The sequence below is a fragment of the Sminthopsis crassicaudata genome, chromosome X (genome assembly GCF_048593235.1).
Source record: "Sminthopsis crassicaudata isolate SCR6 chromosome X, ASM4859323v1, whole genome shotgun sequence".
Taxonomy (NCBI): domain Eukaryota; kingdom Metazoa; phylum Chordata; class Mammalia; order Dasyuromorphia; family Dasyuridae; genus Sminthopsis; species Sminthopsis crassicaudata.
In genome coordinates, this window is record NC_133623.1 from 63,425,592 (window position 1) to 63,449,398 (window position 23,807).

The window sequence follows — 23,807 nt, forward strand, 5'->3', positions numbered from 1 at the left end:
TTGATTATGCAACCTGCCACTGATAATATGAGTTTCTCTGATTACCTTTACCCCCATTTGTCTCCATCTCTTTCCTTGTTCTATACTTTTCTGCTTCCCCAGCTTCCAGTTGTTCCCAGAAGATCTAACTTCACCCCCACAATATATACTGGAGACGAGATGAATTCCTTTTTTTTTTCTTTAAGATTTCTCTTTTATTTTTACTATTTTATACTTCTCTTGAATCTTATGTTTCAATGTCAAATTTTCTATTCAGATCTGATCTTTTCATCTGGAATACTTGAAAGTCCTCTATTTCATTAAAAAACTATTTTTGTCCATGAAAGATTATAATCAGATTTTGTACAGATTTTGCTTGATTGTATGAATTCCTTTTTCAATCGCCAAGTTCTCTAAGTCACACTCAGTACAAGATCCTTATAATGAGATCCTGAGTAACTGAGTGGGGTTGCCAGAAGAAAGCCTGGAATACTGATAAGATTATAATATTCCCTGAGGCGAGCAGGGAAGGACATTGATGGGGATCAACTCAGCCTTAGGGTTCCACCCCTATGGAGGTCTTAGAAAAACCCACCTTACTGTAAAGCCAAGTTGTGTCAAACTCCCAAGTTAAATTTCCCCTATAAATCTATACTTGGCCCAAGCCATCTTTGTCAAATCCCAATTGAAATTATCCTATTCTTCCTCATGATGTCTTTCTCCTCACCCAGAACCCCATGCCTCATATTAGCTTTCTCTTCAGCCCTCCCCCATGACTCCTGATCTTTTTCCTTACTTTTCTCCCATGCCTCACAGTATCTTTCTTCTTGTTATAGTTAACTATTTATTTTAGGGTGCTAAATTCCTTTGTGAATTTAGCCTACCAATCAGTGACATGCTCCCACTTCATAGCATATTCCCTTTCTCCTGGTTAATTGTGAGTTCCACTAGAGAATTTGTCTTTTCCATTGTTGATTGTTAAAAACTCCTTTCCTGGGGCAGCTAGGTGGCACAGTGGATAGAGCACCAGCCCAGAAGTCAGGAGGACCTGAGTTCAAATGTGGTCTCAGACACTTAACACTTCCTGGCTGTGTGACCCTGGGCAAGTCACTAAACTCCAATTGCCTCAATGGGGGGGGGGGGGGGAAACTTTCCTTGCTAACGATATGCTCTCCCGATATTGTCATATTTATCCCTATGTCTATTTTGCCCCTTCATTTTGCCTATAATCTTTTCTCATTATTTAAAAAAAAGGAAAAAAGATATCTTTTAGCAATGGGAAAGCAATAGTGAATTCTTACTGTGTGGGATAAAATGAACGAAGACCTCTCATGGACATGTGGCTTTGAACTAAGCTCTAATTGTGATTTTTAGAATAAAAAGTTGACCTATAGCTAAAAAGCTTCAGGTGTTGTCTTGGATGAACTTTTCCCCTCCTATTTCCCACCACCTCTTAATTAGCATCTAAGTACTTCTTTTAAAGTTAATGATGGCTTTAGGAATCAGGTTACAGAATTCTCTGATCCAAGAATTATCTGCTTGTATAGCAGTTCTCTAGGGAAATTTAAATTGAGTTTGTTATTTATTAATAATTTATTTTTCTGGGGATAGATTTCCATGTTTAGAGAGTGAGCCTGGCCTCCCTCAGCAATGGAAAAAATGGCCAAAGAAGGGATTGTTTCTGCTCTATTTTATCTTGTGCTTTGCAGTGTGTGCTTTGCACTCCTTTATTGACAACACCTTGTCTGTTAGGCGTTGCCTTTTCTTGTGAGATTGTAATAAATTCCTTTTTGCTTTTTTTTTTTTTTTAACCTTGAGAGTCTAATTGTTTTTGTGCTCATTATTGGGCCACATGTTCACATGTGAGTTGCTGCTAAACCCCATCATTTGGTGTTAGACCCTAACCTCATAACCTATATTCCTTCATAGATCATCTTTCTTCTTTCATAGGAGAATTCAGTAGAACTCCCTTCTACCAGAAAAAATAAGGTCTCCCTCCTTTTCTCCCCTTTTTTTTTTCTCTTCATCCATTCCTTCCTACTTTACTTTCTTTCTTAGATGACAAGGGTCAACTTCCCTTATTGCCAGCCTGTGATTTATCTCTGGCACATTACACATTCCTCTCTGTCGCTAAACACTTTCTTTTTTGTATTCTGTCCTGTTTTAATGTAGTTCCATAAAAGTGTAGAAAATCACTTAAATGTTTCCAATTTCTCTTAAAAATTCTCCATTCCCATTTTTTTTCACTGATACCTTTTCCAGATTTCTTCTTGTACATGCAAAATGAAGTTTCTTATGGTTCTTTCTGCAATAACTCTGTTATTATTGCCCTATCCTGCTACACTTATTCCTTTGCATGAGTTGTTCTGCCCAAAGGAATGTAAATTTTGATTCCCATAAATCCTATGTCTTTGGATTTAATCGGTTAGGCCCAAGCATTAAATCCAAATCACCCTGGCTTTCATAAATTGAACAACAACACATCCCAAATCAATTTTCACTTGATAATTGTTTGAGCCCTAATTGTTTGAGCCCTAATTGTCTCAGAGTGGATATAAATACCAATTGTTTCTCCTTTGATCAGAAACCCTAAGCGGTTTACCCTTCCCAGTTTTTAACTCTATGAAAGAGGCTAAAATCATCTTCATTTTTAATTAATCTTCATCACTGATTAAGCTTTGTTAAATCAAACTGAGACCTATTAAAGACTTTAGTAAAAAAAAAAAAATCAAGGTCTCCTGCTGCATCCAGAGCCATCTGTAGTTATCCTGATCTATAATCTTGCCATTGGACCCAGATGATTTTGGAAAAGAAAATGAGACTGCTGACTCTGCACAATCCTTCACTTAATTCCATTCACTTGCATGTCATTACATCACCTCGTTGATGTCATGGTGTTGAGGGGTAAGAAATGAGAGGTGAGAGATACCCTAACAGCAATGGCGGTCATAGGTTTTTGCCAAAGAATCCCAGTCTGCTGGTGAGGTTTTTGGCCAAAAATGGGTTTATTTTAAACTGAGAAACAACTTCCCAGAGGGCTAGTTCCAAACAGGAATTAGCAGTGGTTTGAGGTACAGTTGTTTTTATTAGCCTTAGTTTAGGGTTAGGCTAATTTTCAAATCAATAAGGGTAGTGATTGTTTTCCAGACCAAAGTGATTCACAGACTAATTGGAGGTGGGTGATACCCGTGGGAAACCAGGTAGCTTTTCTGTTAAGGGGCAGGTCAGTTCTTCGAGAGCCTCCACAGCTGTGGATCATAACATCTGAAGGAGTTGCAGGGCAGCATTTGTTGACACAGGTGTTGCTTGTGGACTGGGAATGAGATAAATTGGAGGCAGAGGGAAGAGGAGGAAGATCAGACGCAAGAGCCTCTCAGTCAGAGAGCAGCAACTGCCTTTCAGTCTCCTTGTATCTTCCTTTCACACGAGGAGATCCTTTCTGCAATTCTGGGTTGGATCTCCAACAGCCACTTTCAGGTAGCTTTTGGTAGCACAACACTTTCCCAAGGGAGATGTGGGGGGGAATCATTTTTAGAAATTTCCTCTGGCCAGGTGACCCATTCTTCACAAATATCAGGGAGACACACAGTCCCATTACCCCAATGGTACCCTTTGAAAACAAAGGACAAGCCATAAAAACTACAATAAAATACATTCCTTCCTACAGTTCTAGTATTTGGGATATTTTAGAAGCAGATAACCTCTTTGGTTCTGGTTTTCTTTCTAAAAATCTTTCAAATACCTCTTATTGAGCATATCTATTTTCCGTTTATGGTTAAATTCACATTGAAAGTGTAGGTCATTTTGAACTGTTTCTTTAGCCCCATTGTTCTTTAGAATATAATGCCAGAGAAACTGAGGCAAGATAGAGATTAGAGAGTATTTAATAACTTATTTAAAAGGGAAAGATTTACTGGGACCAAATGGATCCATGGTTGCATCCCAGGGCTGAATGAGAGTATTGTCTCTAAGAATCCAGCAAACAGAGTTCTCAATGACCTGTGTACCCATGGCTCAGACTCAGAGGGTAGACTGAAGCAGGGACAGAGTCAGGGTGCTAAGAAAGGGAATGGGACTCTGACAGGATGGGATGAGCTACTTGGGAGGAACCCTGAAGATGGGGAGAGGCATTTTGATAAGGCAGTATCTGATATACTAAGAGCTTGGGATGGGGAGAGGCATTCTGATATATCAAAACATAAGATCTTTTATCCTTATCAAATATTATGATAAAGAGGGAGGGGAGGTTTTGCTGGACTGAGCTTTGAGCTGATAATTATAAACTGAAGCAGAACAATTACAGAAACTGAGTCAGGACTGGGTCAGGATAATTAAGGAAACTGAATGGGACAATAAGAGAACTGTGGCATAACAGGAATACATTATTCCATTTTTTGTTTTGTTCTCAGTACAGAATAGTCTTGACATTTAAATTTCCTTTTTCCCCCCTTTTGTATATGAAGGCAATTTTTTTCCTGAATTACACTGTTAAATTTAAATTATTATGTATCTTAAATTTTTCAGCCTTGAGTAATTATTATTGTTTGATGTCATTTTCTGGAAATTATCTGAATTATTTCATTTGATATTTCCTTTTTATGTTCAGAAGTTCTCAGCAATTCTCTATTATTTCCTTCATTATGATGTTAAAGCTTTGTTTGTTTGACTATGCTCTTCTAAGGACATCTTTTAATTCATCCTGTCTTTGAAATAAGTATGTTTTGTTTTAATATTGTGCATGTTTTTCTTTTAAGGTTATTTTTTCTTCTTCTAGATTGTTCTTACCTGTGTATATTTTTATTTGCAATCAATCCTTTGCTTTTTTATATTTCTTTAGTGGGTTATGATTTTCATCAAAGATTTCAGGTTATTTTTTCCTATGCTGACTTTTTCTTTTCTTTCTGGGTTTTTTTTTTTTTTTTTTTTGGGCTATGCAGGCCATGAATTCTCCCATAATCTCATTTTTCTTTTGAATCATTACAGCATAGGATGTTGTGTTTTGTATCCTCCTTAAATTCCACTGGTTCCCCCAACTCATCAAATGTTGGATCATTTCCAATACTATTCCAAATGCTATGTTGCAGCACTTACTCTTAGATTCCTGAACATATTTGTTGGATATGGAACCAAATATTTCCTTTATGTTCTTAATAATTTTGTGGTAGATTTATCTGCTTATGTTCAAAAATCTTCGAATTTTCTCCTTGACTCTTTGACACTGAAGAGGAAAGGAGGGAGGAACCCAGGTTTCAGAATGGCTTCTATTATACATCTGTGTTCTTCCTCTCATTCCATTGTGATAACATAAGAGGTGGCAAGTGATCTTGAATGAGCTTCAGTTCATAGACTAAGGTTTTCTTTTCTAAATCTTCTTTTGGTTTCTAAATAACATAGGCCTTGAAGATAACTGAAATTACTATATCTTTAGCATAAGATTTTCTATTCTGTGCAATTTTGAAAGGTCTTGGGGATCAGAGAAAATATCTAGTCTTTGATTTTTTTTTTCTCATGTGAGGCAATTCTGTTACATTTTACTAATGTTTTGTCATTTTAGTTATATTTTATACATAATCCTTTTCTTTTTAACTTTTTGATTGGTCTTTTTAAAAATTAATTTCATTCTTATTTTCTCCTATCATTCACTTTCTGACTCTGTCCTCTCTAATGGCTATTTCCTCGAGGTTTAGATCTCAATCTGTTCCTCAACCTGTACACTAAGCAAATAAATCAAGGCATACTAGCCTGACATTTGTGTGGTCAGAACTGCTCTCAGCCAATGGCTGTGCTCTTTCCTTCAGGCTTAATGAAGTGCTGCTAAATTTCCTTCCACCCTCCCACAGACAGGACATAATATGTTATCCTGTCCCATTCCTACTATTATTTAACTCTCTGAACTGGCATTTACAGTTTAAAGAATTGGCTCTTTAAATGGTGGTTGTGGTGCTGTGGACTTGCTTCCCCAACACCAACAATTTAGAACTTTTTATCACTAGTATTGTGAGTTTACATAGCTGTCTATTATAGCCAGGGAAAACTTCTTCAGCATGGAGGAAATAATAGCAGTCATAAAAGGCCAATTTATACTCTAAAGATGTAGATTATCAAAACTGTAAAAATAGATTAATGAACTGAATATGCCATTCAAAGATTAGGAAGCCAACAAATAAACCTCAAATAATCCAAAATAGAGAATCTAGAAAAATTAGAGAAGAAATATAGAAGATAAAAAAAAAAAAACCTTAGAGCTGACAAACTAAGTTATTTCACTGAATAGACTTTTAAAATGATAAACATTTATCCAACTTTATTCAAAAGGAGAAAAATCAATTTTTAAAAAGATAAGATAAAATCACAACAGAAAAGAGAAAAAAAAATATATATATGTATGTAAATCAAAATAACATGTATACAATTATGCATTGACCAATCTATGCTAGCTCTGTTCCAGGAAATTTATCACATTGTCATAAATTTTGGAACAATTATTATTTCTATATTTGTTTGATGTAGCCATTATTTAGGATGTCATATTAAAATCACCATTTAGTCCTGTGCTTTGTTCTTGATCTTTATGCATTAAGATGAATTGTGAAAGATATATTTAGCTTTTAGTATTTTTATATTTAACAGCAATTCCTTTGTACCCTAACAAATGGCTGTTTTGTGTGGGTGTAGATGTATTGTATGCATATGCATGAAGGGGGTGTTTATGTGATGTGGCTGTGTGGTCCTAAGAAATTCTTTTAATCCTACATTCTTAGAGATTGTGCAATTTTATATTTCCCTTTATAATTAATTTTTGTTATGTTTGCCCAGTTAAGAAAGAGGAATATTAAAGTTGACTATGATTATTGTGTTACTATATGTATTTTGATAGTTCAGCTACATTTTCCTTCATTAATTTAGTGGCTATATTAAGTTTTATTTCAGTTATTTGCCTTTCGTTCCTCTACCCATCATGTAATTTTCTGTTAATTCTTATTGATACACTAAATTTGTTTTCTTTATATAACATGATTGAAACTGATCCTTCTTCCCTGGTGAAGTATTGTAAATTTGTTCCAGCCTTCTATTGTAATTTTTTATGCTTTTGCTTTATAGATATTTCTTATAAACAGCAAATTGGGGTATTATATTCTTTTCTATAGTTTTGCATGAATTCTTTTGATGCATTTTTATTCTTACTTTGTTTCTTCAGCTGAAAGCTCATCCAAATTGTTTGCCTACACTTTCCTTAGTTTTTATACTCTACTTAAATTATTTACTTTGTAATCTACTTCCCTTCTTTTTCTGCCTCTACCTTCATTCACTGAAGTAGATAATTCAAAATTATCTCATTCCCTGTGCAACAGTTTTATATATCTGTTGGAATTTTTTCTAACTTCTAAAAAGAATTTTCCCCTTATTTTATTTTCTTCATTAATTTTATTCTGTTCAAATATAATCTGAAATTATTCTCTCAATTATGGACTTTACCCTTATTTATCCATCTTTTAATCATCATTTACTCCTCATGAGGTTACTACTTCTGAAATAAGAGCCTCTTCTCTGAAACAGATTTGATGTTGCTTTCATTTTTAATTAATTCTTGTTTTATTTTCATTTTTAAATGTTATCCCTCCTCTATCTTTTCTCACTTATAGAGAAGATGAGAGGAAATTCTTATATCATGCAAGGGAGATGGTGCTGTACATAGAATACTGAGCTTGGAATTGGAAAAACTTATTTTCCTGAGCCCCAAACACTTACTAGCTGTGTGACCCTGGATAAGTCACTTAACCCTCTTTGCCTCAGTTCCTCATCTATAAAATGACCTGAAGAAAGAAGTGGCAAACTGCTCCAGTATCTTTATAAAGAAAATCCCAAATAAGGTCATTGTAGTATTCTGATTGGTTTTCTGGAGGTCTTTGGAGCAGCCTTCTTTTCAGCAGATTAATCATCATAATAATAGCCAAGGATAAAGTCCAAATCCTTTATTGTCTCCTTGCCTGGGCCCTGCATTCCTGGTGTAAACCCCACTTGGTCATAGTGTGTTATCCCGCTGATAAGATGCTATAATATCTTTGCTAATATTTCATTAATTATTTTTTTGGTCGGGGGCAATTAAAGTTAAGTGACTTGTCCAGGGTGACACAGATAGGAAGTGTTAAATGTCTGAGTTCTGATTTGAACTCAGGTTCTCCTGACTTCAGGGCTGGTGCTTTATCCACTGCACCAACTAGCTGCCCTCTTTATTTAAAATGTTTGCCTCAATAGTCATTAGGGAAATTGGTCTGTGATTTTCCTGGTTTGTGTCAGTACCACAGTTATGTCATAGAAGGGATTTGGCAGGATTCCTTCTTTACCTATTTTTTCCAAATAGTCTATGTAGTATTGGAATTAATCATTCTTTAAACATTTGGTGGAATTCACTTATAAATCCATTTTTCTTAGGGAATCCATTTGCATGTTTGATTTCTAATCCATTCTGTTCTCTTTCATTTTGTGCATGAATTTATTCCCATTCAGTTATGATTGCAAATTCTGTATTCCATTCCATATTCTTATCTTTTATTAATTTATTTTTAAATTTGTCCTTTTCCTGATGTTCAAGGCCTTTGACACTCTGACCCCATGTTACTCAGACCTACATATTTCTTCCTTTGATACATTCTACATTCTCATCTTACTGTAATACATTCCTTTCCCAGTTCGCATTACACAATCACCATTTTCTCACATCACTCCCAAACTCCTGGAATGATACCTTGTTCCTTCTAAAATCCTTCCCTTCCTTTAAGCCCTTGATTATGAATTGTTCTCAGACCAAGTAAACAATCTGTTGCCCTGCTGCTCTCTAACCAGGTTTCTCAAAACCACTGTGCTGGGTTTTACTTACTCTTACTCTTCCTTGATTTCTATTTCTTTGGGAATATCCATGTTGTTTCTTTCCATCACATTGTAAACTCTTTGAGAAGAAGGCATGCTATACATGTATCTTTGGATCTTAAGTGTAAAACATAGGCTTTTATGGATAGTTGGAATATAATAAATATTTATTTAGTTATTCTTTACTGAAATTAGAGTGCCCTTGGAGGGACAGAAGTAGTACTGATGGCTGCATGCTATAGTGACTTTGAAGGAAGAATCCTGTTATTATAAATATCAACAATGGAATGGACTTTTTCAGCCTATAATTGAATTTCAGGTTAATGGAATTCTTCAAAGAGAGGGTGAAAGATTTTTTCCCCCAAATGATGCCATCATGGAAATGAAATATTTGAGGGAAGATTTTGATCCTTGAATTATTATAATTTTAACAGCTATGCTTGATTCAATTGAGTGAGCATTTGTTAATAATATATCACTTGGTAGATGAGACACCAGAAATACAAACATAAAAACAATAAAGTCACTGCCATCCAGTTGCTTACCTTCTAGGAATGATAATGCATATTAACTGTTTTAAGATATCAATTCTGCATTTGACATTTGTCCTTGCTATATGAAATTTAATAACTATCCTTGAAGGATAGTTCAGAATCCTGATTATCATCATCATAGCAAATTATTAGCATAAAATATATTGAAGAAACCTTGGGCTCCCTGTTTTCCTTGATGTCCCTTGTTGTTTGGGATCTTTCCTTAATTACCTCATAATTATGTTATTTCATTTTGTTTCTAAGGAGCTCAACATAGTGCCTTTCATAGAGTAAATACTTAATGGATGTTCTGTTAATTCAAATCTTCTTTGAGCACTGTAGAAGCTGGAGTGTAAGACCTGGTCTTTGCCTTCAAGCATCTTATGGTTTAACTGGTTTTGTGGCTGAAACCCTTTGATCGTTCAGTTCAGAGATCTGGGTTTCTGTCCCAGCACCTTCCTACTTCAGGCAATTCAGTTAACTTTATGATCTTCAGTTTTTTCCTCTGTATAACTGAAGTGATGATATGTCATGCTGCTACTAGTGGCTTTTTGTGATTATTATAGGAAGGACCTTATATAAAATGTTCTGTTACTGAAGTTGTCACCAATTATTCCCATAACCTAATCAGGGATACCAGACTCTTCATACCCATGAATATCTAGGAAAGACAAACTAAAAGATAACTGGTGAAGATGGGCTAACTTAATTGGTGTCATGGACTATTGAGGATTTTGGTTCTATCCAGCTGCCCCCCACACACATATAGCCCTTTATTCAGTGCCTTCTATAAAGGAGACAGCGGAAAGAATGATGAATTCGGAATCCCAGGGCATCCCACTGAAACCTGTATCCAGAACAAGACATTTCACATTTCTGAGCCTTAGAAAACCATTCTAGATACTTTAAAACCTTTCTCCCTCCATCTTGACTCTATGAAGTAAACTGAATTCTTCAATGTCTATTTTAAGTCTTGTCACCCATGAAGCCTTCTCTAGGGTTAACCCAGTTTAGAAGATTTTCCTCATCTTTGAACTCATGTGACCTGTTATTTCTCTAATTTATTTGGAAATCAATCATATCTTTTTGACTTTTGAAACCAATTGTTCATTGGTCAATTGCCAATAATAATACCTGACTGACCTTCCCTAGAGACTTGTTATGAGGTAAAAGAATTGTGTGAACCAAATCAACTCCGTCTTGTAAAAGTGACTCCATTTTGAGAAAAGTTGCATTTTCCTGTAAGTTCCACCTCTGACTAATTGTGGAGATTGAGTGAAATGCTATTTCATATCTGGGAAAGTTCAGCAAATCAACGTATAAATGGGAAATAAATCTGTTGAATAATTGAGAGGGAGAGCTAACGAAAAACTCATTGGTTCAGTTGTTGCCTGTGTAATATTAAGAGAATGTGAAAATGAATTCTGGGACACTTGGACATGAAGAAGCATGTTAATACTCTTTGGGAAATTTATGGCTAAGGACTTCACAGAAAATGGGTCAGGTTGCTCTCTGTAAAGTTCGAGAGAAACCACATTAGGAGAATCCATATTAATGTGATCATAGATCCATGGGAATAATGGTAATCTAACTTCTGATTATTAGTTGACTTGATACATATCTAGGACTTTCTAGAGGTGGATAGTGTCTTTCATATAGATAAATAAAAATATATCACACACTACACACACACATATGCACACATATACACAAAAACACACATATATCTGTTTTACTCCTGATGTGTTGCATATATCCAAGAACATAGTGGGCACTTAGTGGTTGTTGATATATTGAAAACAGGCCCAGGGGTCTCTGACCCTGGATTTTGTTTCCCATTCTTCGGTTTCTCTATTTAGGTTAAACTGGATAGCTTATTTGTTAAGGACTCAGAATAAGTTATTTCTCTAAAGTTCAAATCAGCCTCTGCTTTGTAAGTGTGCCCATGCTCAACCATAGCATAGCACAGCTTTGACTTTAGCTGTTATAAATAACATCTGCTTTTCTGATTTCTTCATTGATCAGTGTAACATTGTAATTATCTCCTCCTCTCCTGCTTTTTCTCCCACCTGTTCAGTGATTTTTGGCTCAGATTAATGGCTTCTGAAGGAGAACAAGGAGTAGCCTCCTGTTCTCAGGAAGGATTTATGAGTATCAGATTCTTCATTCCCTGTGGATGACCATTCATTGGGGTTGCTGTTGTGTTTAATGAAGGCATTGAAGAGCTCATTCTCTTTGCCACTAGCTCCTCTGCATGTCAAAGACACAGACACTTTGGGAAAAGGTAGCTTGAATGGGAAACATGATCAGCATAGCTGCCCCCATATGTTAAATGGAATATCCTAGCTGAAATATTTCACATGGGTCAGGCCCATGTTCTACTTCCTATTTATGTGACCTTAACAAAGCCTCCCCAACCTTGGGCCTCAGGTTCTTCCCAACTGGAATGAGGGCACTGGACCCAATGAACTCCAAACTTTAAATGTCATGATTATTTGGTCTTTGTGGGGGAGTGGCTTGTGATTTCATTGGACAAGGGAACCGCAAGTAGGGAAATTTCCTTTATTGATGTTAGTTAATACCTTCTTACAACATTCGTTTTTGGAGAACTGCATCCTTGAGAGGTTGAATGATTTCCCTAAAATCCCATAGCCATTATGAATTTGTTCAGTACATGAACTCAATACTCCCTGACTCTACTTAGAAAATCAAGCTGTCTCTAAGACCTTAATATGTGAAAGTCTCAATTGTAGTAATTTAAAAAAAAACTATTGCTATTTCTGTAACAACATTCTTTTTTTTTTTTTTTGTAAGTGCTGGGGTGTGTGTATGTGTATTTCTACTTCCCTATGAATCATCATAGTTCTTCAGTGAACAAATGTAGTTTATATCTAGGTGTAGAAACAGGAACCAATTAAGGAGGATCTCCCTTTGTGAGGGAGCACAGGCCAGGCTAGTGACATTTTGTGGAAGTAGCCAGGAAGTGGAACTGAAGGAAAGACAGAGGAAAACAACTTTGACAAGTACTTCCTGAAGTCCGAGTATATAGCTAGCATGGGAGGGCATAAGGAAAGATGTGTACAGTTCTCCCATTCTGTGGCCAAACTTTTCTTAAGAGAGACAATGTGATGGAGAAGCTAGGTAGCCTAGTGGATAGAGCACCAGCCCTGAAGTCAGGAGGACCCGAATTCAAATTTGGCCTCAGACATTTAACACTTCCTAGCTGTGTGACCCTGGGCAAGTCACTTAACCCCAGCCTCAGGAGGGAAAAAAAAAGAGAGAGAGGGAGAGAGAATATGACAAGATCAAAGGAGCTGATGGCTAAACTTGTCAGGATGTGAAGGATTATGGGCAGTAAGGGAAGGTTTTCAAAGGAGGGCATAGGATCCATTGAAAGAGCAGAAAAGGAAGAAATATTATTGCTCCTACTAAAATGAAAAAGGAATGCTTAAATATATGATCATAAATGCAAGACTTGTGTAGAAGGGTGAGGTGATTAGTTAACTGATGGCTCTATAGAAGTTAACTTTTTTGACTGCCATATCATTTCTTAATAGGATCTTACAAGCCGTAACATCTCACATAGAAGAAGTGTTGACTAGATGTAAGCTAACTTCTTTAGGAATTACAAACAATATTGAGGGGGAGGCAGGAGTTTCTCTCCTAAAAGAAAAGCAATTATTGGCTTGTTTAAACTCTTCAAATATAACTCTTCAAAAAAGTATGGATCTGATTGTATTAATTTTTATAGGTTCAATTATATAGATGATTGTTGTATCCCTCTAGTCAATCCTACCTTCTTGAGCTCTAGTCATAACCAGTGATTGTGGATACTTCTCCATTGATGGATATTAAGCATATATTCTAAATTCTTGTTATTTATTTACTTTTAGCATCTTCTACATTTTTTGAATTCCAGATTTTCTCCCTCCTTATGGGCTTTGCCCCCTTCTACTGAGGAGGTAAGCAACATGATATCCATAAGACAAATGGAATGATTCAAAATGAATTTCTGTACTAACCATTTCACAAAAACACAGAGAAAATAAAGTGAGGAAATTAGACTTCAATGTGTACTTGGAGTTGTTCAGTTTTCCCTCTGGAGTTGGAGAGCAATTTCATCATGAATCCTTTCAGATTGTCTTGGATCATTGTATTGATCAGAATATTGAAGTCTTCCACAATTAGACATTATTACAATATTGCTGCTATTGTGTATAATGATCTCATGGTTCTTCTCACATTACTTCGTATTAGTTCATATAGGCCTCCCTAAATTTTTCATTTCACGTAGCACAATTATTTCATATAGGGTAAATGTTCCATCATAATGATATACCATTCCCAATTTCATGAATCTCTTCAATTTCCAGTTCTTAGACACCACCAAAAGAACTGCTGCAAATATTGTTCCTATGTATAGGTCCTTTGTTTTTTTTTTCTCTTTCAGATGTAGTACTAATAATGGTATTCCTAGATCAAAGTATACACAGTTTTAAAGTCTTTTAGGTACAGGATGCTTATATATTTGTTGATCATTTGATGAAACAGGAATGTGTTGCAGCAGTAGAAATGAGGCAGACTTCTAGGGGAAGAGGGCCTTTTATTTTAGAGGAAGAAAAGCTAGAGAAAGTGACAAAAATTAGCCCCAATATGGATTGCACCCTGTATTTTAAGAAAACAAATTTCAGAGTACTGAGAAAAGTTAGTTCAGATCTCAGGGGACTAAAGCTCAGCACAGAAAGTCAGCCCAAGAGAAATGGAAAGCTTTTTAGAAAGAAAAGGTGAAAATACAAAGAAGCAATTCCAACGTTGATAAAAAGAGGATGGGGGCCCCCAACGTGATAAATATGAAACACAATGACCAGTTTAGATTTTTGAAATGTATGAATAAAGATGAAAGCAAATTAAATAGTGGAGGACAAATTAAATAGTTTTGAATCGTCTTGAAAGGATAAGGTCAGAGTTTTAAAGCTTAGGAGGAGCAAAGCTTGGCTGCTAATACCAAGAATCATGAAAAGAACTTGGAAAGAACTTCCTCCCTTCCTCCATCTCTCCCTCCTTTTTTGTTTCCTTCCTCCTTCATATTTCCTTTCCTCCCTCCTTCCCTCTTTACTTCCTTCCTTCATCTGTCTCTCTTTTGATCATCTAAATGTCCATCTATGCCAATTTATTTGTATATAATCTATTTATCACCTATATCTTATCTATCTGAAAACTATGGACCATCCTAGAAAGGATCTTGATTGGAAGTTTAGTAAATAGGAGAAAATGATCATCATTAGGAACCAGAAGAAGTAGGAAAAGAACAAGTCAAAAGTCATTGCTGCAATATCATTCATACATCAGTCAGTAATCAACAAGTGTTTATTAAATGTCTGCTATGCTCCAGAAACTTTTCTAGGCACTCTGACTCCAAGTACAAAGGATAAAATGAACCATATTCTATATCTGTATCTATAAATACATTTCTATATGCTATATAACTGCATGATTTCATTCATAAAATAAATATTTATAAAAGTCAGTCATGCATAAAACACTGCTAGGCAATGTGAAGCTTAAATAGAAATTTGAGATTCTATAATCTATAAATACATTTCTATGTGCTATATAACTGCATGATTTCATTCATAAAATAAATATTTATAAAAAAGGCAGTTATGCATAAAACATTGCTAGGCAATGTGAAGCTTACGCAGAAATTTGAGATACATACTTCTGTCAGGAAACTCACTTTTAAGGAGGGAAATAAAAAAAATCAGAAATGACTGTTACATGGTAAGAAGTAGAAGTATATAAGAGGAGGGTTGAATGATGGAGACAGGGTAGAGTAAAAAGGAAGCTGTATGTGGAATTGGAGGATTCCGGATTGAATACAACTAAGGCATTTATTGTTCATATGTCTTGACATTCTCTGGGACTCAGTTTATTTATTTTTAAAATGATGGGCAATGTCCAAGTGAATTAATTCTATGGTACTTCCTGTATATAAATCTATACCCATCTCCCAGCCTGTGACTTCTACTGAGAATAATAAAAGTAATCATATCCATTTGGAGAGATTTGAGAAGATTTCATGGAGAGCTTTGTGATGGGGCAGATTTTTTCAAGATATTTAAGGGCAAGAAAAGAAATTTTTCTCAAGCTATTTTCAGATAGAGGAACAAAATGAATTAAAGTTCAATACTTATTTGGGTCTGTTTGGTCTAGTTTGGATTTAAGGGTATGGGGGAAAGCAATGAAAATTGACTAAGATGAGACAGAATTATAGGGAGGCCCTTGAATGCCAGATGGAGGTGGCTCATAAATGATTTAGGGCCAATCTGTGTGCTGCCCGTGAGTTCTGCTGTGGCTCCATGGGAATGGCAGACCCTATCTCTGACTTTATTGAACAGAATTCAAACTCATTGCAGTGTATCAATTAGCCCTTGTGTACAAGCACGTTCAGCTGAACTAGCACTTTTCACTGGGAATGTCATTAAGTGAATCTCTGCTTAATTTGCTGCAGTAATTTATCAGAAGTTTGCTTGGATCCCTGCAGATACTCTTTCTTGTTGCCCTGAATAAATGAGAATCAATGGGATGGACAAGGTTCTAGGTCCATGATTACTTCTGCAAAGGAAAGAAAAAAACCAGAAAGGCATTGACTCGCTCTTAAGGAATAGTGATCCTCCTTCAGGGGGACAAAATGTTCCTTGGAAGTCATTCACTTCATTTGCATTTCATTTTTTTCATTTCATCTTATTTGTGGGTTATTGATATTTTGTGTTTTTATGTCACAATCCTTTCCTGATATGTTTTTCCCTGCCCTACCTATTTAGGAATTGACCCCTTCAAAGGAAGGCAGTTTAATCAGAGTGGCTAAAATTGGGACTGTCTGACTAGGAAGGCAACAGTGTTCCACACCTGTAGTCACTCTCTACTGAGCAGTAGATCTGATTATCTCTGTTCTAGCATTAGTACTAGTCATTAATTGACTCTGATGCATATTAATATTGTTTTCTTTTGTAGTCTTTATTCATTCATGTGTATATATGCCCACAATCTCTCTATATGTGTGTGCATGTGTTTAAGTAGATATACATGTGCGTTTACACACACATAATTTTTCCTGCCAAATAACTAATTTTATTTTGCTAGTTTATTAAGTTTATTATTAAGCTTAGAACAGTACCTTAGTAGTCATTTCCAGAAATTACTATTTGACTATGGGAAAATCATGTATGTTATTTGAGCCTCTATTTATCTTTAAAAACAAAAATAGTTGTGATTAAATCAGTCCTGCTCTGATTCTGTTCAGAAGAGTATTTTAAAGATTAAATAAAACTTTGTGTCAACGTGCATTTTAAACTATGTGTTTGGTCACACATTTTATTAAATGTGTGCATGTGTGTATAAAAATATGTTTTTATGTCTATATACACATGCACATATACATGTGTATATGTCATTTTTATGTTTTTCCCCCCCTGTGGCTCTGATAACTGTCTCTTGTTCAAAGGAAAATAGTTAAGCTAAAGTGGCTGATGGCATACACAAATAAGATATGGCCAGGATAGAGAAGTCATGATGAGAGAATAATTCACATGAAATATATCTGGAGTTGCTTTTAGACACAAACTCAATTAGTCAACATTTGCACTGTATATATCTTGTATGGGCCTCATTATTTACATGTTATTTCCCCCATTGGAATGTGAAGTCCTGGAGTAAAGGAACCGGTGTTTTTGCCTTTCTTTGTTTTCCCAACGCTTATTATAGAGCCTGACACATAGTTAAGACTAAATAAATGCTTGTTGACTGACTGATCAATGTGATAACAAAGCGTATTAATATGATGCTGCACTGATGATGAATAACTCGAGCAAATGCCACAAGACACCATTTGCTGATTATTTCCTGCCTTGTTCAACCTGTATCTGAGTACATGGGGTGTATATTATGCTTTAGGAAAGACAAATAGGAGTTGAAAACAGAATGATGATATTGGTGATGGGATTTAACATAACTCTGTGTGAGTGTGTGTGTGTTAAACAGAGGGATGGAGAGAGAGACAAAGGAGATTTTACCAGTTTTATCATTTTACCAATGTTTTCATTTGATCCTCGTAACTGCTCTTATTTTATGGATAAAGGAAACTGTGACTGATAGTTTAAGGAACTTGTCCAGGAGCACATAGTAAGGGTCTAAGGCCAGTTTTGAGCTGCCTTCTTGCCTCCAGGCAGGATTACTTTATCCATTTTGCCACCTAGCTTCCCAGACATTGGACTAAGCACTTAATGTTTATCTTATGTGATTCTCACAACAACCCTGGTAGGTAGGTATTGATATTATTCTCATTTCACAGTCAAGGAAATTGAGACAGACTGATGATCTAGGGTCACATAGCTAATAAATGTCTGACTTGATATGAACTCAGATTTTCCCTACTTCTATCATTGTGCTATATAGCCGTTTCATCTCAAAGGATGATTATTTGGAGGAACTGGGCATGTTTATACTTTTTTAATATTTTAAAGTTTTTGTTTAATATTTTTCCAAGTTATATTTAAAACATTTAAAAACATTGATTTTTAATTTTTTTGAGTTCTAGGTTCTTTCCCTTCTCCTACTTACAATGAAGAAACCACATATAAAGTTATTCTGAACATTTCCATAGAAGTCAAATTCTGAAAGAAAATATAGCTCTCACCCTAATGAAAATAAAAACTCTCAAGAAAAAATGTTGTTGTTGTTTTTTTAAAGACAGAATGCTTTAATATGCATTGAGATATGTAGTTCCTTCTCTGGGTATGGATAGGATTTTTCATAAGTGTTTGAGTAGTCGTGAATGGTTGTACTACTGAGAATAGCAAAGTCTTTTACAGCTGGTCATCTCAGAACATTGTTATTATTTTGTATACAGTACATTTCACTTTGTGGAGAACTTTACGGTTTTGTTTTTGTTTTTTCTCTGAGAACATACTGCTCATCGTTTCTCATAGAACAATAACATTCCATCACAAACACATTGGGTATGTTTATTCTTGAGAAGACACCATGAATATGTAATAGCTGTGCTCAAGTATTTGAATGATTATCATATGGAAAAGGTACCAGATTTGTTCAGTTTGGTTCTAGAGTTTAAAACAAACAAACAAACAAAAAAAGGAACTAAAAAGTGCAGCTAAAGGCTGCTAAGAAGCAACTTTGGGAGATAACAAATGTCTCCTATGTGTTAAGCACATTGATAGACACAATTGGTCTGTGGAGGAAGCATTTTGTACCTAAATAAGCATGATATGAACTGTAATACATAAGAAAGGATGAATATTTGTGCAAAAATATGGAGTGGGCTATATTGAGTTTCCATAACTTCAGGTTTTCAATTCAAAGTTAATGACCATTTGTCATCAATATTCCAGAGTCTTGTTCCTGATCAGGAAGCAAGTCACTTAGTAGTGTAAGATTCTTTCTTTCTTGCAACTATAAGGTGACAGGCAATAAAACACCTATAACATCTATAAGGTGACAGGAAATATAACAAATATAATATTATAAGTAGAGAAAGTCAAGAGAACAGTTATATCTAGAATTAGAACAACAGTAATACTAGCTGGCAATGCTAAATCACTTTTCATATCAATTGCTTCATTAAACTTTCATAATAAACTTGTTAGTATGTTAATGATGATTTTTGTGAGTTATAGGATGGTTAGACTTGTAATTTCAAAAATATAGGGAATTTCCTTTACTAATGCATATCTGAAACTTAGAGCTTTAGAGCGCTGCCTGGGACATCAAGGAGTTAAATGATTTGCCCAGAATCCTTCCATCAGTATGTATTAGATGAGGGGATTGAAGCTAACAGAGTCTTTCAGACTCTAAAGCTAAGTCTCTGCCCATTAGTCCACTCCCAACTTACAATATAAGAAAATAAAGTCCACAGAGGTGAATTAAGTAGTTCATTGTTATACAGCTAGTATGGGAAAAATTAAAACTCTAGTCCAATATCCTCTCCCATGCAGCACGTCAATTCAATTAGAGGCCATCACCAGACAGATAAACATTTTTTGAACCGAAATGAATTAAATTGATTTCCCTTTTGGCCCTGTGAGCTAAAACTCACAGGTAAAAGTAAAGAAATGAGATGGAAGGATCACATGGTTTTGACAGAGAACTTTACTTGTTGATAAAGATTAAATTAGATTTTGTAGGTGACTTGAGTTGGATTTTTTTTTGTGAAACTTTCTTTTGAATTGGCAATTGTATGCTCAAATAAATCCTATTGATACCAGTATTTGTTCATGACTTGCATTTTTCATTTAATTGTAAGGAGGAAAAGAAGGGCCTGGAATCATTATAGTTTCTTGTTTTTCTTAATATTCCTATCCCAAGGAATCTTGGAAGGTCCCTAAGGAGCCCCCTGACTGGAAGGGAAAATTGAATTTAGGACTTCAATGAAAGGAGATAGGAAAAGCAATTTTTTCCACATTTAAATGATAGTGTCAAGACATAAATTATTAGAATTTGTATTCAAAGATGAAAATACTAAAACTCTTAGACTAAAATTCTCCAGCTTTATTTAAGCATGAATAAGATTAGGTGATCTTTAAATGTAGTGAGAGGGAAATAGGCTAGAGATCAAAAACTATTGTTTGACATTGAGGGTTATTGCTAGAACCCATTAAGCTCCCATTCAAAGACTTTTCAAATCTAAACTGGCAATGACCTGATGGATTTAACTAGTCCATTATGATTTCCTGGTCCCCAGCATCCTCTGCTTTAACATTCATCCATCTATCCTGCTGGTGAATTCTAATTCTATCCCAGGCTTCTTGGCAAGTAACCAGTTGCATCATAGAGTTGCTTTGCCCTACCTGAGCAAAAGGTTCATCAAGTCCAATTTAACAAGCATTTGAAACTCATGAGGGACTGGGGATAGGGCTCAAATCTGTTATTTTATTGATTTAGGAGATTCCCAGGTAAGAAAACTATCTACCAACAAAAGCCAGCATTTCCTCTGCAACTTAGTCTTAGAGAATTGCCCATAACATTGAAAGGTTGTGACTTACCTGGATCACATGGCCAATATCAAATAAAGTTAGCAAACAGCTACCCCATTCTAGGCAATGTTCTGTGTATGAGCAATAAAAAGAATGACAAAAAATTCTAACAGCTATTCTAAATGAGCTCACAGTCTTCTGGGAAGTCACCATGTAAATAATTATGAACAAAGAAGCTATAGGCAGGAGAAATTAGAGATAATCTTGGTATTTAATGAAGATGGGACTGGAACATAGATCTTCCTGCTTTCAAACCCAATTTCCACCTACTGTGTCATCCATCTTTCATTACCCATTACTTGTCAGAGCATGTATTGGGTTTTCTTTTCTGTTTGCCATAATTTTGACTCTGGAGAAAACCCAGCGTGCCATGTTGATTAGGTTTCAAAAGGGGAAAATCAGTGTGATCGATTCACGGTCTTGGCACTTTCTTTCTTTCTTTTTCTTTTCTTTTTTATTTTATAATTATAATTTTTTTGACAGTACATATGCATGAGTAATTTTTTTTACAACATTATCCCTTGTATTCATTTTTCCAGATTTTCCCCTCCCTCCCTCTACTCCTCCCCTTGATGACAGGCAATCCCATACATTTTACATGTGTTACAATATAACCTAGATACAATATACGTGTGTAAATCCAATTTTCTTGTTGCATGTTAAGTATTGGATTCCGAAGGTATAAGTAACCTGGGCAGACAGACAGTAGTGCTAACAATTTACATTCACTTCCCAGTGTTCCTTCTCTGGGTGTAGCTACCTCTGTCCATCATTGATCAACTGGAAGTGAGTTGGATCTTCTTTACGTTGAAGATTTCCACTTCCATCAGAATACATCTTCATACAGTATTGTTGTTGTGTAATGCCAGAGAAACTGAGGCAAGATAGAGATTAGAGAGTTTTTAGTGTGTGTGTATATATATATATATATATATATATATATATATATATATATATATATATATATATATATATATATAATTTATGTTCTTTACTCACTGGGAGACCTTGAACAAGGTCTCACTTAACCTTTCTAAATCTAGTTGAAATATTATAAAATGAGGGAGTGGGACTAGATTGTCTTCCTAGTTTGATGTTCCCTGCTCTGAGGCTTCCTTCAGCTCTGACGTGATCTATTCTAAGATCACTCCTCGGTTATTCATTCTATATTCTAAGACCAGTTATGCTCTATCTTGTAAAATCCCTCTCGGCTAGTTTGTTGAATTTCCCCTCCTTTATGTCTGACGTATTATGCTGCCATGATTCCATAAGTCCATTGGCTGAGTTCCCTCAGGAGTCTAGAAAGAAGCTCCTGTTAGCAGAAAAAGAAGCCCGTCCTACCAATGGCCAATAGTTTCCAGTTTGGAAACTATTGAAAATTCACCTTCTGTTTGTGACCAGGCAGTGTATATTATCTTTCCAATTCAACTCGATTCCCTTTCTTCACAGGGTCAGGGCTTTTCATCTCCAGATGATCCTCTCCCTCATTGTCCAGAAGCAGGTGCCAGCCCCCTGGGTGTATAAGCCAATTGCTTAAGTCAAAGGACAGTTAGTCATCACTCTTGTTTTTTTCTTTTTTTCTTTTTTTTTTTTCAGCTGGGAGAATTTTCAGAGCCTCCTGTAAGAGCGCGCTGACTGAGAACACTCCATTTGCTCCTTAAAGACACCCAGGCTAGACGAGCAAAGAAGAAAAGAGCCCACGCGAGTGGATACCAGGAGGTTTGTGGCAGGTGAGGAGGATATACTTGGGACACAAGCTGGTGCCTCTGGGGAGGGGTTTGGCTCTCTAGTAGTTTTCAAATATCAACCAGTAGCTTTTTATAGGTTACTTAGCGCCCCGAATTTTTTTGGAGTTATGGGGCCAGCTTCCTGTGGGGGAGGACATTGGACCGACTTTTAAAATGGGGAATGATTCCCTCAGCTGAGTGGGACCACTGTGCCAAGCAAAAGAGATTGCTTATGGAAAGGGAAAGCACCTACACCATAAACTCCCGCGCCCGTGGAAGGGATCATAACGGAGCACCAGCTGCTCAGGCATCTGAAATAGTGCCGACTTCGTCAGTTTCTGTGCTTTCACCTCAGTGCCAATAAACTTTGTGCCAGCCGAGCTTTCTGGTTTGGAACTTCTTGTATGAAGGGCCTGCGCTGACCAGGAGTTCCCGCAGCTCTCTGCCCCGCTCCAAACCTCCTCCCCTGGATTGAAACTTGGAGCGGTCCGGGTGCCGGAACCTTCCGAGGCTCTTCCTTGAGACCGGAGGGTGCAGCGGCGCCCTCATTCAGCTCCCTATCTTGGGGTCACGAGGGAATCGCTGAAGGCGTCAGTCTAGAATTGGACCGAGTGTCAATGTCAATTTTGGGGTCCCAAAATGCCGCCGCTCACCACCATCACCCCCGCAGCGGCTCTGCGGGCGGCTTCTGGAGGTCTCTGTCATCTTGGTTTCCTCCCGGGAGGACAGGCCCGAGTCCCCCCGTACGGGACACTTCCTGTTGCCATGCAGGGAGCTAGGCCGCTCCTGGGGGACGGAAGCGCTTTCCCCACCTCGGGCCGTGCTGGAAGCGCCGCCCTAATAGTTTTCTAGATCTGGTAACATGTGAATACCACGTTCTGCTCTGGGGAGGGGGTTTTCATGGAAAATTTAGCGACATCAGTCAGTGAGGAGAGCGGGACCCTCCTGTGGGCCGAGCGCTGCCCTGGAGACACGGACCCAGAGCTGCTGCCCTCAAGAAGCCTGTGTTCTTGGCGAGGGTGGGGGAGGGACGGGCTCAGCATATCCGCGTACAAATAAAAACAAAACCCAAACCAAGTAGACACAGGACTCGGAAGGAGTCCAGGGATTCTCAGAGTGTGGGTGCAGAGGGGGCGCCTCCCGGGCAGGAGGGCGTCCGGCCCCAGGCGTGACGTGTGGGGTAGAACTTTATCAATGAGCTCGGTTGGAATAGAGACAGTCTGGGACACAGAGGGGGGAGTGCTTCTCATCCAACCGGAGTGTTTCTCTTTCTTCCCCAGAGGCCGCTCAGACCCCCGGAGCGTCCTGAGGAGGAGCGCGGGGCAGCCTGGGATAAAGGGAGAGGAGCTCGGGAGAAGATGGAGGAGAGAAGCTGGTGCTGAGACCCAGGTGAACAATGAATGAGAATGTGAACGGGGGAGGGGGGGTGCCTGGGGGACAGGAGGCAAGGGCATGTGTAAGAGACGCCGTAGCCTTGAGCTAGAACTGAAAAGACTCGGCCCCTGATTACATGTGGAGGAGGGGGGAGTTACACATCTCCGGGAAGGGAAGGATGGCGGCGCCTTGGGCAGAAAGAGGAGTTTTTAAGGAGAAGCGGAATTGGTGAGGGAGCCAAGAGTGGGGGGGGGGGGGGGGGAATGGCCCACTGGATT

The 23,807-nt window shown here is 37.1% G+C and overlaps 1 long non-coding RNA gene across 1 annotated transcript; it reads left to right on the forward strand.

Annotated features, from left to right (window-relative positions):
- Positions 1–3,366: 3,366 nt before the first annotated feature.
- On the forward strand, positions 3,367–23,538 carry LOC141548662 (uncharacterized). Its single transcript, XR_012484019.1, has 3 exons — positions 3,367–3,456; positions 22,025–22,158; positions 23,436–23,538. It is a non-coding gene; the product is annotated as an uncharacterized LOC141548662 (long non-coding RNA).
- Positions 23,539–23,807: the final 269 nt, after the last annotated feature.